Source organism: Photinus pyralis, unplaced genomic scaffold, assembly GCF_008802855.1.
Source record: "Photinus pyralis isolate 1611_PpyrPB1 unplaced genomic scaffold, Ppyr1.3 Ppyr1.4_LG8, whole genome shotgun sequence".
Lineage (NCBI taxonomy): Eukaryota > Metazoa > Arthropoda > Insecta > Coleoptera > Lampyridae > Photinus > Photinus pyralis.
The window spans coordinates 12,884,593-12,901,251 of record NW_022170819.1 but is presented as its reverse complement, the minus strand read 5'-3'; the positions used below and the strand labels follow the sequence as shown (position 1 = coordinate 12,901,251).

The 16,659-nt window shown below is 37.1% G+C and overlaps 1 protein-coding gene across 1 annotated transcript in view; it reads right to left on the bottom strand.

Moving 5' to 3' along the window:
* LOC116178399 (protein pinocchio-like) overlaps positions 1 to 10,086 on the bottom strand; it is a 104,360-nt gene extending 94,274 nt beyond the window's left edge. Inside the window, exon 1 of the mRNA XM_031497892.1 lies at positions 9,933 to 10,086. The gene's annotated coding sequence lies outside the window, so the exon portion shown is untranslated. The remainder of the gene's footprint in view (positions 1 to 9,932) is intronic.
* Positions 10,087 to 16,659: the final 6,573 nt, after the last annotated feature.

Below are 16,659 nucleotides of genomic sequence, written 5' to 3'. Positions count from 1 at the left end.
AAAGTGTCATGACAAGTAGTATCATTTTATTTTTTCTCGTACTAATCATCAATCTTTGAATTTCGTATCACAATTTGTTATTATCTACCTTTTACACTGAATGTTGATATTTGTTTATTGAAGCATAGCGTGCTCCAAGCTTTTGTTTTGTACCGTTAACCGTTTGTTGGTTCATAATGTACAAGTGGTTGGGCCTTAAATATTGATGTATAAACAACGTCACGTACACATTATTTCGGTTTAAACGCCAAAAAAAACTACACTCTGTATATTATATGAGCAATATTTCAATTTAGTAAAGTAAATTTACGAATAAGCACAGAATTGGTTTGTTTCATTTGGATTTGTATTTCCGTAGTTGTTTTTCCATCTTGGAATTGTTTGTGATTGTATAATTTATGCAATTTAGATAAGACGCATTAAGTAAATCTGGTTAAGTGTTCGTATTTTATAAAAGGTATTTAAGTGTTTGCGATAAGAACCTTTGACATCAGGTGAAAGTTTAATTAATTGCAACGAAAATGCACATCTGAGAGTTCTGAGACGCACGTAAGGATTATTTTATGGTGGAGATGGTGTTTCGCGAAATATTGTAGACGAGAAAACAACGTGGCTGGTTCGCGGCGGTTGGACAGCGTGTACGTTTTTTACGCTTTGATTTTTTTATTCGGGCAGTTCGTCCACTTTGTTTAGTTGAAGACGTAGTTCTGACTTTATTATAATAATTTTTGGAGAAGCAAATTAACTAAAGTTGTTGAGATGTTTAAAGCGGTTTTAGGGAAAGTGGAATTCAAAAGTCGTCGGCGTTTATGTTAAGTTGAGTCGCCTTATCGCAAAACTGTGTACGACCAAATTATTTGGATTATTTAAAAAGAAATATTGTAAATAATATTAAGATTTCTTATTTTCACTATCGACCGCCTGCGTACGGAGCAACATGTCCAAACAAGGTTTGCAAGTTTGTGTTTCTTTCAGAAATTTTATTTAATTTTCTTTTCATGAGTGTCGGAATAAAATTTTGTCATTGTCAATCAATTGATTGTGTGTTTATTCAAACCCATTGTGCGATCCGGATAATCTTTAGGTCAGATTTATCTCCTCGTATCCACGATTTATTTCAGGTGATCAAAATGTGTGTAATACATTATTTGTCTTATATACAGGGCGTTTCATAATTTACTTCGAGGTTACGAAAATTCGGTACAAAAAAAGGATTTTACTTATAACTGTATGAAAGAGCAGCTCAAATAGTTTCTTTTCCGCATATATAACCAGTTAGTTAACCGTTTGGCCGCTAGGCGTAAACAGTAGAGATAATGGCTGCAACGGGAAGAGAGAAGTCATTTTGTGTGTTACAATTTCACGTGTCAAACATGCCTTAACACAACATTGCCTCGGGGCTGGATAGGACGCGCGTTTGAAGACCACACATTATGGTGTGACCACTAAGATCACCGGACCTCACACCATGTGACTTCTTTCTCTGCGGTTATGTGAAAGACAAGATATTTATCCCACCAATCCCGAACGATTTTGCCGACCTGAATAATCGCATAATCAATGCAATCAATTTGATCGAAAGGGATATGTTAGAACGTATTTGGCAAGCGCAAGAGCAAGAGCTAGATTGAACATTTATAGATGTTAAAAAAACCACCATAGTATAACCGTTGAGTATTAATTACTCAATGGTATAACACAAAGTAGTAGTTGTATTGGTACCACCCGGTCCTAGCCGATTATTATCAAACTTTGAAAGTGATGCCAAACATTCGACATTTCGACATTAAAGTTAGATGGCTCTGCTTGTAGTTTTTCCGCCGAATTTTCAACTGTAAGTATAGCGTAAGTCAAAGATTGCAGTACTGGATGGGAAACCCCCAAGATCATCACAAGTTTAAATATCATTTCCTAAACAGAATCAATCTAGCCCCGTTTGTTTCTGAGATACAGGGTGAAAACGAAAAGATATAAAAAAACTAAACTGCTTATTTTAAAATTTGACTTAAAGTTGGTACTTTTTAAATGCAACACCCTGTATACTTTAACGTAAATGTTTTGCATTCTTGTTCCTGGTTACTTGAATGTATCCAAACCTATATTGACACCTTAATCGACGAAAATTTGCTCATAATAATTTAGCGCAACGCTTTTTTTTTTAATCGACCCGCAAACAGTCTAGTTTATTTCCCATTCTTCGCACTTAAAGGTCAAGCCATCTCCACATATCCATTCCATATCGTTGTTCCCTGGCGATTCTCGTAACACGGCGTTCATTGCCGGTATTGATAAACGCCTGCCTTCGCTATCTCGCACATGGCGTTGTTAGTAAAATAAAGCCAATTAATTTGTCCGATAATTACTTATTTATACGTTCTAAGATTTGTGATAATAAATACAATTAACTTTTCAAACGAAATTCCCCAGGTCCTATGAAATAATGAAACATTTTACATACATGATGTCCCGACTGCTATTTCTAATGCGTAAATCGGAAATTACGTTGACAACACGTAAATTTTTCACAATAGGCCGACGGACAAAACGCAAATTTAATAAAAATGCGCTAAAAATGGAAATGTTGAAATTTGTAAATGTTATGGAACTGTGAAAATGTTATGTTAGGTTAAGTGGAAGAGCAGCCGTAGGCTGAACTGCGCCTTTTCTGAAATAAATACGTTTATTATTATTATTATTATGTGATCTGCTGTTAGCCATCTTTTTGATTAGACGCAGATTTGCTCAGTTTTCGACATTGTTACTGGCAAAGATGTGAGGATCACGCAAACGGTCGACGCCTCTTAAATTCCATATAACCAAAAGGGGGCAATAATCCGGAAAAGGTATCGCTATATTCTACGAAGTTATACATAGATGTTATAGTTTTTGGCACGAATGCGCGTACACCCACGGTAAAAATATGAAATATTTTAAATAGCAGCCTGAATAACTCCCTGCAGCTTGCACTGGTGCATAATCAACTAACAGAACAATTTTGTCATCGCCCGTTGGCAATTACATTTCGGTCAAATTATGTAACAAGTAATTAGGCTCACGTAGTTTTGGCGTGAATAACAAAAATATACAGTTAAACGTTCTGGGAAAATGTTTGGCATTTTTCGTTAGTAAATGCAATTTTTTTAAGGCACTGGGCCATTGTCAGATAAGCGATACTAATAAACAATTAACAAAATTAATATTCAAAAACGGTGTAATAGATGGGCACGTGTGGTAATTATCTGTCCAAGGACACGACGCGCGTTACGTAAGTTGGGAACTTTTTGAACCCCCATGGAATTTGTCTACCTAAGACATTTGTTATTTTCAAATTTAATTGGGACCGATTCTGGCGAAACTACATAGTGAGACATTTAAAATTTAAATTTAAATGTGAAACATCCGGTATTTCAAATTTTGAAGCCAGAACATCCCATAAAAGTTCGGTAGTGGATACTGTCCATTGGATAGTATAGTAGGTATATTGTGCAGTAGATACCATTGAAAGGGAAAATTATACCAATTATGACAATGAATGGATATTATCTATCAGCTGCAACTTTAATGCCTATTCACTGCATATAAGTATTCCATTTCTAGCTTTTAAATACAATGAAATGGCTAATTACTATACTTATGATGTAGGTATACACAACCGGTTGATAACTTGTGCTTGCAAGATCCTAAATGTAGGCAACCAACATTACACCATGACATACCTACACTAAATCCTTTGAATAAATGCGTCCAAAGAGGGGGACCGCTATACACTGCGCTAAAAATGGTGAGGAAAGGTAAACCAACCAGGTGTCAAGAAACCAAGTGTGGAGGCAAAATGTGAAGGTTCGACGCAAAATAATGTGATAGAAAAGCACAAAGGAGGCTTCAAAAGGAAAGGAAGTGTAAAAACGTGTGAAACGAGCTAAGAGAAAAGATGGAATAAGGGACAGGAACATGGGAGGGAAAAATGCGTACAATGAAGGAGGAGTCAAAAAAGCAGAAATGTGATGGATCAAGTTGATGTAGAACGACTTGCGACACTACTTTATTCCCTTTTCTCCTCCGTTGAGGAGAAGACAAATAGAACCACTCCCTGGTGGAATAATGAGCTAGGAAAGCCAGAAGAATAGTTTTTTTCAAAAATCCAAGCGCACTGGGTCCTAGGATGATTATAGAACGCCCCTTACTGAGTACAGCAAGGCGATTCGGAAATCAAAAAGAGCGCCTTGGGAAAGATTCTATGAGGTGATTCTCATAACCTCCCGCCTACGAAAGATCCTCTCAAAAGAGAAGAACGACCCGTTGGGAACGATGGTGGGACCAGACGGGGAACCCACGGGCTTCAACAAGAGAGACTTTGCAGATTTTGATGCGGACTGACTTCCGGGTTCCGTTGAGAAAGACGGAGGACATCAGAAGGCATCTATCTTCCCGTCCTGCCAACAAATTTGACTACGGTCTGAAGTCTGAGTGGCCGTATGCTCACACCAAATGGGGCCCGTTTGGCAATAGGCTAGCACAAGCCTTATAAATCAGCCGGGGGACATGGAATTCTCCCCATTCTTCTAATAAAAGGAATTGAGACATTAATGTTCTAGTACAACTTTTTAGCTCCAAAGACTAGCCCAAGAGCCAATGGTCCTTCATCCTTAAAACGATGGAGAATGGGCATACGGCAGTTTCTTAAAAAAAACCTTCACACCAATCCATGCATACCAAAAGGGACTCTCAGGGGGTGCATCCGAACAATATACAAACAGTGCGAATAAAACTTTGTCTTCAGAAGCTATGATTGGGCATGCAAGAGCGGGAGTACACTCCATAAAGCAAATATAGAGGAGTCATGCAGGACAAGAGGCTAACTTGGAAGTCTCACAATACCATGGCGGACAATAAGGCCACCACGCCCTTAATGAGCTGTCGAAGCCTTGTGGACAAATGGTAACTAAATCCCCGCCTCTCCTTCTGGCTATAGACCACTGTAATTAGGCTTATACCTTGCGGTGGTATCAAAGAGTACGTGGAAGCAAAAGTAGCCCAGACTCAACTAAACAGGCTGCAACGAATATCACTTCTATTGCTGGAGAAATGAGTACTACACCCACAGCTGCCATGGAGTTCTAGTTGGGCCTCCTTACTGGTGAAGAAGGAAGCAATGAGCAACCAGATTTCTCCGAAGTGAGGTGGGAGGATTACAGAAAGCTGCAAAACACTTAGGAGTTGTACAACAATTTAACATTCCTGAGTACATATAGGTACAGAGTACTCAAGTACTGAAGTATACAATATCGTATATGTAAATCGCAGGTTTAATAAGTCAAGTTATGCATTTATATACAGAGTGCACCATAAGTCCCGGAACGTTCGAATTTCTCGGTTATCTTTGAACCAATGTTTTAAGAATTAGAGCAAATCAAAGAATAGTGTCCATTGACAAAGCCATAATGACAATTTTGTCCACCTCCGGTTTAGCCCAAACTTTTGATTAAATAGAACACACTGTATATATTTTTTATTTTAGAATACACAATAACTTTTGATTTGCAGCGTAGGTACTGTGAATAAAGTTACAATTAAACGATTTTATTTCTTGAAATATTAATTAAGGCTGCCAAAAGAGCTCTTGTTCCCCGATGGCGCCTATGCTGCAGAGCCAAGCGCCCACGTACTTGTGTCATCATCGCCTGAAGCAATTTCCTTGTACCTGGGTGCATGAAATTTGAGGACTATAACTTAGTACTACAAAATTACCATACCGTTTAAAACTGATATAGTTATTCGAAGGTTGCCACTAGCCGATAGATACGTAGCGTAATACATAATCCACAACGAAAATTACTGTCCACTATTCAATTCAAATAATTAAACAATGCACCAATTTACATCCTCAAAAATGTTAAATTTAACCTTTATTACATGCAAATATCAACATTGACATCACCGCCACATTGTTTAATGGGGAAGTGAGAAATCGACGCACGGACCAAGGTTCGCTTGGTGCCGTCCGAGCGTCGCTCATTAAAATAGTGATATATATTATGTAGGTATCGAAGTTCTAATTGTTGAAGGTCATGGAATTGTATTTTTTCAACCTAAAACATTCTTTAGAACCGTATTAAAGAATTAAGGAGCTATGTACGAAACGCTCAACAGAACTCAGTATTTGTATAAAAAATGTTGAAGGTTTTCCTTGATATTTGAAATATTAAAAATCATTTTTCATTGTAGGCTTATAGTCAAAGTTTCAACACTTTTGCGAAAGTAGACGACATGTATCAAGAACAGAAGAAATTAATACATGTCGCCGTAGAACCTTTTGTAATAAATCTGAATGGCGATAATGATGATGACGCTGAAGATTTTGAAGAAGATATTGATAATGAATGTCTATAAGCTAATCAATAAAAACTAAAATTTTGTGCATATATTCCTTTGTACTTAACACCAAAGACTATACTAACACATGTGCCGCTTTATAAGAATTATCGGGTGCAACTTATTATATAATAATAAATTATATAATTTGTCAAATATCATTAAATGGGCCCCTCCATATAAATAATATTTTATATAAATCATTTTTTTGGCATCACCGCTAGTTTCCGCAAAAACCGACTGTCTCAGGACACCCTGTATATAAATTAAGTAACATTCAAATATAAGATTATGAAAGTAGTAGTCGCAAAGTTTACCGCAACCGCAAAAGAAATGACCGCTTATGCAGGTGCAGTTAAACCCATGGTTAAACCCCAATAAGTCCTCTCCTGAAATGAAATGCTTGCTTCAAAAGTATCATTAAGTATATATGTATAACTTGCTATTTATTATCGTTCTGTTCCGACTTCCATATCCTTGTTATACTACGACAAAGACGAATTTACCCTATAATTCTAATTCGAGATAGTCGATAAACGTTTTATGATACATTCTCTGGTAAATACCTTCGACCGGGCCCCACGTTGGCAATTTTTCGATGGATTTTGTTCAAATTTTGGATACGTTTCTTAGGCATACGGAATTGAAAAACATCGGGCCGGATTTTAAAAAAATTTTTGGAGCGCTGCAATACGGCAACGAATTTTTTTTGAAATAGCAACCCAACGTTTTTATTAAGTTATTCAAAAGACATTATTTTTCTATGTACAACCTACAAAAATTTTGGCTTGGTAGAACAGCCCGTGACTGAACCCCACCCACAAAAATAAAGACCAAACATAATAGTATATTAAGATACAAGTGTATAATCAAGTCTTTAAAGCACGCGCAACGAGTTTAAGGGCACGACGCAAAGCGGAGTGCCTTTAACGTTGCAAGTGCTTTAAAGACCAATTATACACGTGTATCTTATAGTATTTTTTATTATACCTGCAGTATAATTTAAAAATAGGAAATACAATGAAATCATATTGACGTTATACTCGAATACATGTCTAATTAAGTGGGCTGGGTGTTCGTAATTTCACGATTGCCATGGAAATGTCACTTGACGTTTGCTTATAAAAATCATCGTCTTTGTGAATTAAACGATTTCCGTTGAAAAATATAATACACCGTCCATTAAATCGATTGTTGTAAAATCTAAACACACGTTGGTAGGTGTAAAATCCAAATCCAGTAAAGCCTATTATAAAGAATATGAAAAGTTGTTTCCATGGATGGACTCGGAAGTTACTTACGAATAAAGTCTTAAATGCATCCATAATGCTGGAATATATGAAGGAAATGTCAAAGGTATTTAAATCTTCTATATTTTGGTGCATTCATTCAAAACTTTAAAGCAATGCTGCGATTAAAAAGTGGAACAGATTTGGAAGCATACCCTAATTACGCGCGTTTGTGAAAGCTTCAACCAAAGGATAGGTACAAAAGCCAAAGAAATGTTCTGCATTTACAGAAAGCGACCTAAGAGGATTTTTTATTTCATCCAGATGACAGTTTCAATAGTCATACTTGAAGTATCGTTACTTAGCAACTTTAAAGCACGTGTGTTTTAAAGGCCCTTTTTCGCACGCATTTGAGTGTTTAAAACGGAGATTGTGATTCAGGTATAATAAAAAATAATTATCAACGACAGTAAACATATACCGTCATTTTTTCACACCAAAATACACCTTATGGCTAACAAAGTTGAACACATTTACTTGGACATTCTCATAGACTGAAATTTACCAACTCAAATTGAAAAGTTTATGCGTGATAAATTTACAGAAACGGGAGGACATTTGAGTGACAGTAAATCGCGAATGTCAATGATATTATTCAATTATGGGTTATTAAGGATCACTATGCAAATTCATGAAAAAGTCTCACTTTCAAAACTAGTTATACAACTATTACACCAATCATTACATTTTTTATACAAATCAAGAAAATGTGTACATTACCTCACGAATTATTTGGAAACGATGATTTTCGTATAATACAAACTTAGTGCGGCCCTATCATGTAGAGGTACTTTCTAAATTGATCAGTGATAATGGAACGTGGATCTAAAGGATGACACCGTCGTCGCCTTCAGGATTCTCTTGGAAATTGAGGCGCCTGACATGATTTTTCGGGCATTGAACTGTGACTGTCGCCCTATTTCTTTATTGATATGATACAAATCGTTAGCTCAGCCCAAAACCGAATACCTGACATTTTGTGACCGAGAAAAAAACTATTATCTTGGACCGCGTACTTAACTATCCGGTGGCCCAATACTGAATACATTCTCCCTCTTAATCCCCCTCATGGTGTTAGTCTATCAAAACACCCACAAAATGACGGCAAGACATTCTTAATAATTAATTCCGTAAAAACCAATAGGTATGGCGTCCATAAGAAATAGTAGTCTGTAGTGTCTAGTGTCTACAATCTACATCTAGCGTGTTATGGAAATTCTGATAACAGATTCGGATTCTCTGAAAATATGTCCATAGAAGGTGTTAACAGGAATCGTCGATTTCCGACCAGTTAAGCTAGGGAAAATCAAAAACGAAATTTCACATTTTCAGTTTTTCGGTGATATCTCAGTTAATTTCAAAGTATTCACCGTTACGGATATCCCAATGATGAGACGCGAATTTGAACCACCCTGTACATATATGGTTATTGGCTAAAAAGTTAAAACAAAATTTGTGAACACGTACGTTGAAATAGTATACACTTTTATTTGATACAAATGGGGGGAGTAATTTTTTTTATATTCTTCTAAAGCCATATGCATTTAGAAATACCAAGCATTCGACCTTATTCGACGTTTATGTGATCGCAATCTTTAGCATCAAAGCAGATAGGGATTTGCCCAATCGCCCACTACACTGAATGACTGAAACATTCCCCTACCTCAAAACCATTGAATTTATAACTTCAATGCTCAAACCAATGATCTTTGCTCAACTCAGTCAATTGAATTTTAAAGGAATGTCCTCTACGTAACATTCGTTATATCGAAAAAAGGCGGACTAGGAAAAATAACTTTAAAACTGAGATTGAAATCAAAGACTACCTAATCAATCGTCTTACGTATGAGACGGGATCACTTATCGTTTGTATTGTTAATGTAACCTTCATTTATAATTAATAACACTCTAATAATAGCGTTGATATTAACCACTTGTTAACATGAGACTTTATCGCTCATTCGACGCATTATTTAATTTATTAAATAACGTTACTCTTCTGGCAGAAAAGTGGTGAATTACCGATAATCACCAACCCCTCGTCGCGTATTTCTACCCTTCATCACTGTCATGTTATAATTACGGTCATTACGGAAAATGCGTTGTACGCGACGAGTTAAAGCACGTGTTGGGTTTAAGTAACCCCTCTCAAGGAGGCCCACAACCAATCAGAAATTATCTATCCAGTTTGGTGTTTGGATCATTCTTTTGTTTGGATCGTTTCAAGTTATAACCTCAAATTGATTTCCTATCTTTTAACTGGACACTTACCGTGTGGCCTGATCGACTTTTTTTCAAATTAACATGAAACACGTAAAGATAACACTAAACGCGCAGCTGTTACTTAATTTAAACTCGACATAACCCCACGACGATTACTACGAACGCGTGTTACGTTCGAACTGGTTGGGGATAGCATGGAATTCGTCTCTCTCTCAACATACCAAGACGTTCGATAGTAGTCGCGTTTTGATTATAAAAATATCAAGTTTGTCTTGTCCCTCTCAGTCGCGACAACGGCAACCGAAAAATAAGGCTCTGAGTAAATTTTAATTGTTGTTGTATTCCGTATATCAGTAGTTATGTAAACACTATACCTACCTCCTATACCTACCTAGACCTACTTCGTGTCGTAGCCAGTCAATCGCATTGCAGCATAGCATAACGGCCACACAAATTGCTAATTATATAAGTAGGTGTATCTTTTATTTGTATTTATTGTATTTATTTGTATTTACACTCTGAACAGTAACAGTATCTGTGTCAGTATTTCTTTGCAGATAAGTGTTGTACCGTGTAGTGAGTATTATAGTCGAGATTCATAATCTGTTCACCCACCCATTGACCCATACATTCATGATCAAAGAATGTTTTTGCGGAACAGTAGGCGCTACTGTTAAAAATATTACTTTATTAATAGAGTGATTTATTATTGGTCATTATTTTATTTAATTTTTCTTTATTTAAGTGTTCGTTCCAGATGTAGAATGAGTCTTTCTCCTCGTTCTTTTATCAACTAACTGGTTTATACAGCGGAATAGTCAAGGGTTACAAAGGATTGAGGGGTTAGGTAAAGACATAAAATTGCTCCAAGCGACAGATGGATGTGATACCAGTTCAGAAGAAGAATGTTTTAGATTTAGGAACATGTACTGGCTCAACTGGCTGTCACCACAAAGATCATACCAAAGAGTACCCTCTTTGATCATACTACCAAAGAGTAAAGTACTCTTTGATACTACACTATGTAGTATGATCTTTGTGTCACCATCTGCACAGAACACTGTATAAGAAAAGAATATTGGACAGAATATATGGACTTAGACAGGGAGCTGTAATTTACAGTGACTTTATGCTGCAATTAAAAATGGCCCGCCATCTCGCGTATGTTCTGTGATAACCCACCCTGATGGTTAGGCAACACACATTTACATCCGAAACAAAAATATAATATGCTCTGTATATAACCAACGACCGTTTTGCGCAGATGCCGAATACTAGGGGATTTTCGTAACGAAGCTAGGAGAATGGAGAAGATGGCGACGAGGTCGACGGAAGACACATGCTTTCCCGGTTTTTTTTTATTCTTGATTATTTTTGGTGGTGGTGTTTTGAAGATGTATTTACAGGTAGTAACCATTTTATTCTTTCTTGTACTACATATTTAATCATTGAATTTCTTGCCACAATGTGATATTTACATTTTGCTGATTTTGCATAAACTACGATATCTGAATCATGGCGTACTCCATGCCTTTGTTTCGTGTACCGCTATACGAATGATTTGATGTTTCGATGTTTGTGTGTGCGAGTGGGTATTTCTGTCTCCGTGGAGTAGGTACCTAATGCAGTTAGATTTTTCGCTGTATCTGTTTACTCGTCTCGTGCGGATTGTAGTTCTTAACATCTTAGCAATACGAGTGGGGGCCCTCTCATTTACATTTCCTCTATTTAAAATATGTTCTGCTTGAGCGATAATCGATTTTCACATGAATACTTGTGACCAATGGCATTCTCACATGTACTTTTCGTGTTAAATTAAATTATGTTAACTGAAGGATGGAGTAGAACCACACCATTTACATGTTTCCTATGTACATGCAATTGTTTATTTGACGAGTTGTGTTATCTCTATTGATCGTACAGGTATTTTGATGTTTTTTGCACTGAATTGATTTATCATGTTTTCCACTGCATTTATGATGTCTTGTGTATTTTGTTTTTATGAACTTGTTTAATTGCATTTGATTTGATTATCTGATTTTTATCATACCATTTGAGATGTCTTATTTATGTGTATTTTCTCTTGCATTTTATTGCTGTAGGTGATTTATTTTATGTATTTGTATGGCCTATGCCAGGGTTTTAGTCCCGTAGAAGGTTTCCCTGGCATGGTCTTGTGTGTGCGTTAATATATTTATTTGATCTTGTCATTTCTTACGCACAAAAGTTCTGTCTTTTATTTAACTCCCTTCCCGATTATGTCTCACGTCCCAACACATAAAAGAACCGATTACACAACGTAGGAGTCCATTCGTGCCATCCCATATCGAGCCGACTGTCATCCAAATTCAAAAGTGCCGCGAGACTACCATCGTTTCGACTTGAAAGGTAGGTGGCTCTGCTTGTAGTTTTTGCCAGAGTTGCCAACCGTAAGTATAGGGTAAGTCAACGTTTTCCGTGTCGGCTTGATAGATCCCCCTAGGAACATTACAGTTCTCAGCAGTTTTTGCGTGGGTGGCGCCAAATTTAAATATTACAATTAATAATTTATGTAACACTACGTCCCCATTATACCTACTGAATTTCGCCGGATGCCATTGGATCTAACCAGTTGAAACCGAAAACGTAAATGAAGCCAGTCAGTGAAATCGATGTTTGTTTGTAGGGGTTCAGATAAATTCGGTTACACCTCAACAGTCATGTGCTTGGATTATTATTCGTATTCCACAGATAAACTTAGCTACAAATTCAAAGGGTGCAGAGCACTTGTTTCATAAGTAACAACTCCAATTAATCCAATTAAGGAGATATTTAATTTAATATGATTATACACAAGATAGAAGATCAACTTCATGGAACTTTACTGTATAATTATGATCTCGAGATCGTTTTAAAACAAAATACGTAAGTAGTAAAAATTATTACAATTCAATTAGTATTAATGTGGGCACTGCCAAACGCTTTAGACCTCTTCATGTTCTGGTTCTAAAGGCACAGCTAGAAATGACGTTTACCTATATCTTTGTCATGGCCACAATAGTTAAACCTTTGTATACAATGGTTTAGCCCCCCTCACCCCATCCCAGTGGGAACACATAAAATTTTTCTGTTCTTATAAGGTTTCAGTTGTTTACATTTGCCACTCAGGATCAAGCTGGGTTCCGAAACGCTGAAAAATCTTATCACTGATTACTTATCAAAATCTTGAAGTTCCGGAAACTCGTAATTCAAATGAAACAACACTATTGATTATACAGGAAACGACCATCGGCTAACTCGAAACAAGAAATTTTGATTTATTAGCAAAAACGAACTATAAGTATCAGGATCGATTTTCTTTACTTTTACTGGAACTCAAATCGACACGTAATTTTCTGAAATCACAAACAAAATAAATCCTCATTATCATTTGTTCTATGACGATTGACATTGTTGAAATGGCAGCTCGGATACAAACTTTAAAATTGACGAAAGACCTCCTTTTCTATAACTTTTAATGCGTGAACACTAACTTTGGGCAGCAATCGGAAAACTAATCCTGTATCACTTCTTCTTAATTTTACTGATAAAACAAAACTTCGTAACACCGACTGATTGCCAGAAAATTGCGTATTTGAAATTTACACGCAACGGACTATTACGTGCGCTAATAAGTCAACTGACCCGAAACGCCCCACACATCAGTGTGCAGCCCTTTTTAGCGCATTTCCACAAAAATAAAAAAAAATGCGCTATTGTGGCCACTGTCCGTCCGCTCGTTTTGCGACGCTACTAGTTCTTTATCTTAAGAGCTATCGTTCTACTTTTTTCGCTATTTGGTTCGTTATGGTGTCGAGGTGTCGAGTCGAGGAAGGAATTTTTTCTGTACCGCTTACAAAAAAAGTGATGGTAAAAAAAACAAAAAACCGTTTTTACATGTTCCATAATTTTACACTTTTGCCGTTTATTAACGATCCTAGAGATCGTTTATAATTTTGCATTGCTATCTGCCTTAATCAAATTTTGCGTTAATGTTTAAATTCAAGTTTGGACTATGTTTCGTGTTATCACGAAAGGTAATTTACCTAGTTTTAATTGTAATTAATCGCTTTACTGTAAATTATGTTGCCTGCAGGTGCGTGTAATTAAGCGGGTGGTTAACCTTGAATTTGATCGTTTTACATTAAATCTTGTACCCATTTGGTTTGTATTACGATTTGGTCATATGTTAATTTTCATTTGATGTTTAGGAGATCTATGTTATAGTGTTTTTGCCTGCTTTTTGTTACTGCGAGGGCTTTCAACTTGCGTACATCACTAGTCACAAACTATGCAGATATTGTAGCGCTTTTTAGGGGAATTTTTCTTATGTGATGGTTTTGTCCGTCTATCTGTCCGTCTGTACCTCGTTTAACTCGAGAACGAAGGGACAGGAGAGCGATGTCAAACCTTCGTCAATCGATTTCTACGAGTTCAAGGATCAGCAGGTACCTACTATTGAATATGAGGCGGATCAAAAGCCTGGTTTCCGAATATGAGCTGAGTGGCATAAAATTCCCCTACTGAAAATCGTATGCGATTCTGCGTATCTTGATAACATCGCAAATAAAAAAATTGTTATCACTTCAGTTTAACCCCACCATCTCCTTTGTATCTAGGGGATGAATATTTCGACTACCTAGAGTGGCGATTAAAGGTTGCAGGTGAAAGTAGGTACAGCGGTCATTAATTATATTATGCTCACCATCAGGAGCGAGCGAGTTATGATAGGTAAAAATTGCAATAATTGCGTCTATGAAAACTAGGCTTATTATTATTTAGAAGAGATTTTAAAAACAAAAGTTTGGGGTAAGATCTTTGGGTGGTAGATGGCCATTTTCACCGTTGCCGCAGTTTCCGCGAAAGTACCTTCCATGGAATTGCTTGGTTTTCTTGAAGTTTAGACCTTCCCTCTTTGACGACAGAGGGTGGAGTGTCTGCATCTCAGCGCAGCTTTTGTTCTGAGACGACCTTGGATATCTCCTAGCCAGTCAATTTTGGCCTCTTTGCTTCCCATTTCGGTTTGCGAATTGCGCTTGAAACTCGGGTTGTACTACTTAAGGCCCTTTTCTCTACAGAGGCTGCAATCATCTATGACTTAATATCTTGACTGCCGGCTATCCCAATGATGAGCTTATCTCGAGTTACGATGTCTCAGAATATGGCCTAGGCGGGTAGAAGAATCATCCCGATGATATGGATTTCATGTACAACCGGATTCAATAAAAAGTAGTCATTATAGTCTGGCCGGTTGTTTGTTGTCCAGACTACAGAGACCTAGCACACTATTATTAACCTATGTGCTACACCTTCTGGTGCATTGAAGGGATGGGCAGTGCGACACTGTGGATAGGAGCATGGAATCTTATACAATGTAGGTGGGTTGTACCTCTTTTGGTCCCTCAGCACTTGACAATTTCCAGCATGGGTGACCGGTGTCAGTAGCGATGTTGCCACTGCCTAAGCTCCTCATAAAGAAGATACACGAACTGAAGGTACTGAAGGGGCTGCTTTCTGTAAGCAGTCTACATTCTACAGTGATATTCGCATGTAGAAGTAGACATAGGGATTTCTTATGCCTACTTTCAAATGTAAAGTCTTCTAAAAGACTCCTAATTTTATGCAACCAAAATATCTTCTTGAAACAAATAAAGATCTGGCTGTCATATTAATTTGAATATTGTTGCTTTAGTTTCACAGAAAATAAATCTCTTAGTGTGGTGTCACACTATGCGTTTTTACCGCTCCCGCTAAAACGCTCCTGTTTGACGGGATGATAATATCACACGTTATTAAATGGTACCAGTCACATATATGCGTTTTCGCCGCACCAACCGGATGCAACCGCATCCTGCTGCCGCTGCGCAGGATGACATGACAACCACAATGATATGAAACCACGTGTTGTTGCACGTTGGTTGTCATCAGTTGTCACACTGAGCGTTGCAACCGGGTGTTTTGTCAGGTTTACAATGTTTGATGTCGGTTTATTCATCGAGTGCGTGCATGCAAAAACTGCACTGTGGGAAAAACAATCTAAAGAGTATGTAGATAGAAACTGTAGGGAGAAATCATGGGCAGAAATTGAATTTTTGGACATTCGATAATCTACAAAAAAATTTTTCTTGTTCATTCGATTTTTTTCATAAAACTTCACAAACCTATTATTAGATTCTCGCCCTGAATTAAAAGGATCAATCCAATATTGACGATATATCTGCTTCCGCAAATCGCAATAACCCCTCCGCCTCAAACGCACAAACCTTTAACAATAATTGAGACATGACACTACTTAGACTGCCGAAATTTAGCGAAAACGCATCCCGTTAGACCGGAATAGTGTGACAAGTAGATCTCATCCTGTCAAACCGCATCCGTTTTAGCGGGAGCGGTAAAAACGCATAGTGTGACACCACACTTAAGCTTCTTTAACAGTAATCGGCACTACTATACCAATTGGAAATATCAACTTTTTTAGAATACGGAAGTCAAAGCGATAATATTCAAATTAATTAATATGACAGGCAGATCTTCATTTGTTGTAGGTAGTTATTTTGGTTGCATAAAGTTAGGCGTCCTTTAGAAGACTTTATATCATTTAAAAGTAGACATAGAAAATCCCTGTATATCAACATTTGTTAAAAATTATAAGGTTATAATCCCTCTCCCTCCTGATCCTTCGTCCCGTAATTTGACCTACCCAAGATATTACCAGCAAGAATTTAGAATTGTAAATTTTACATAAAAACACAACAAA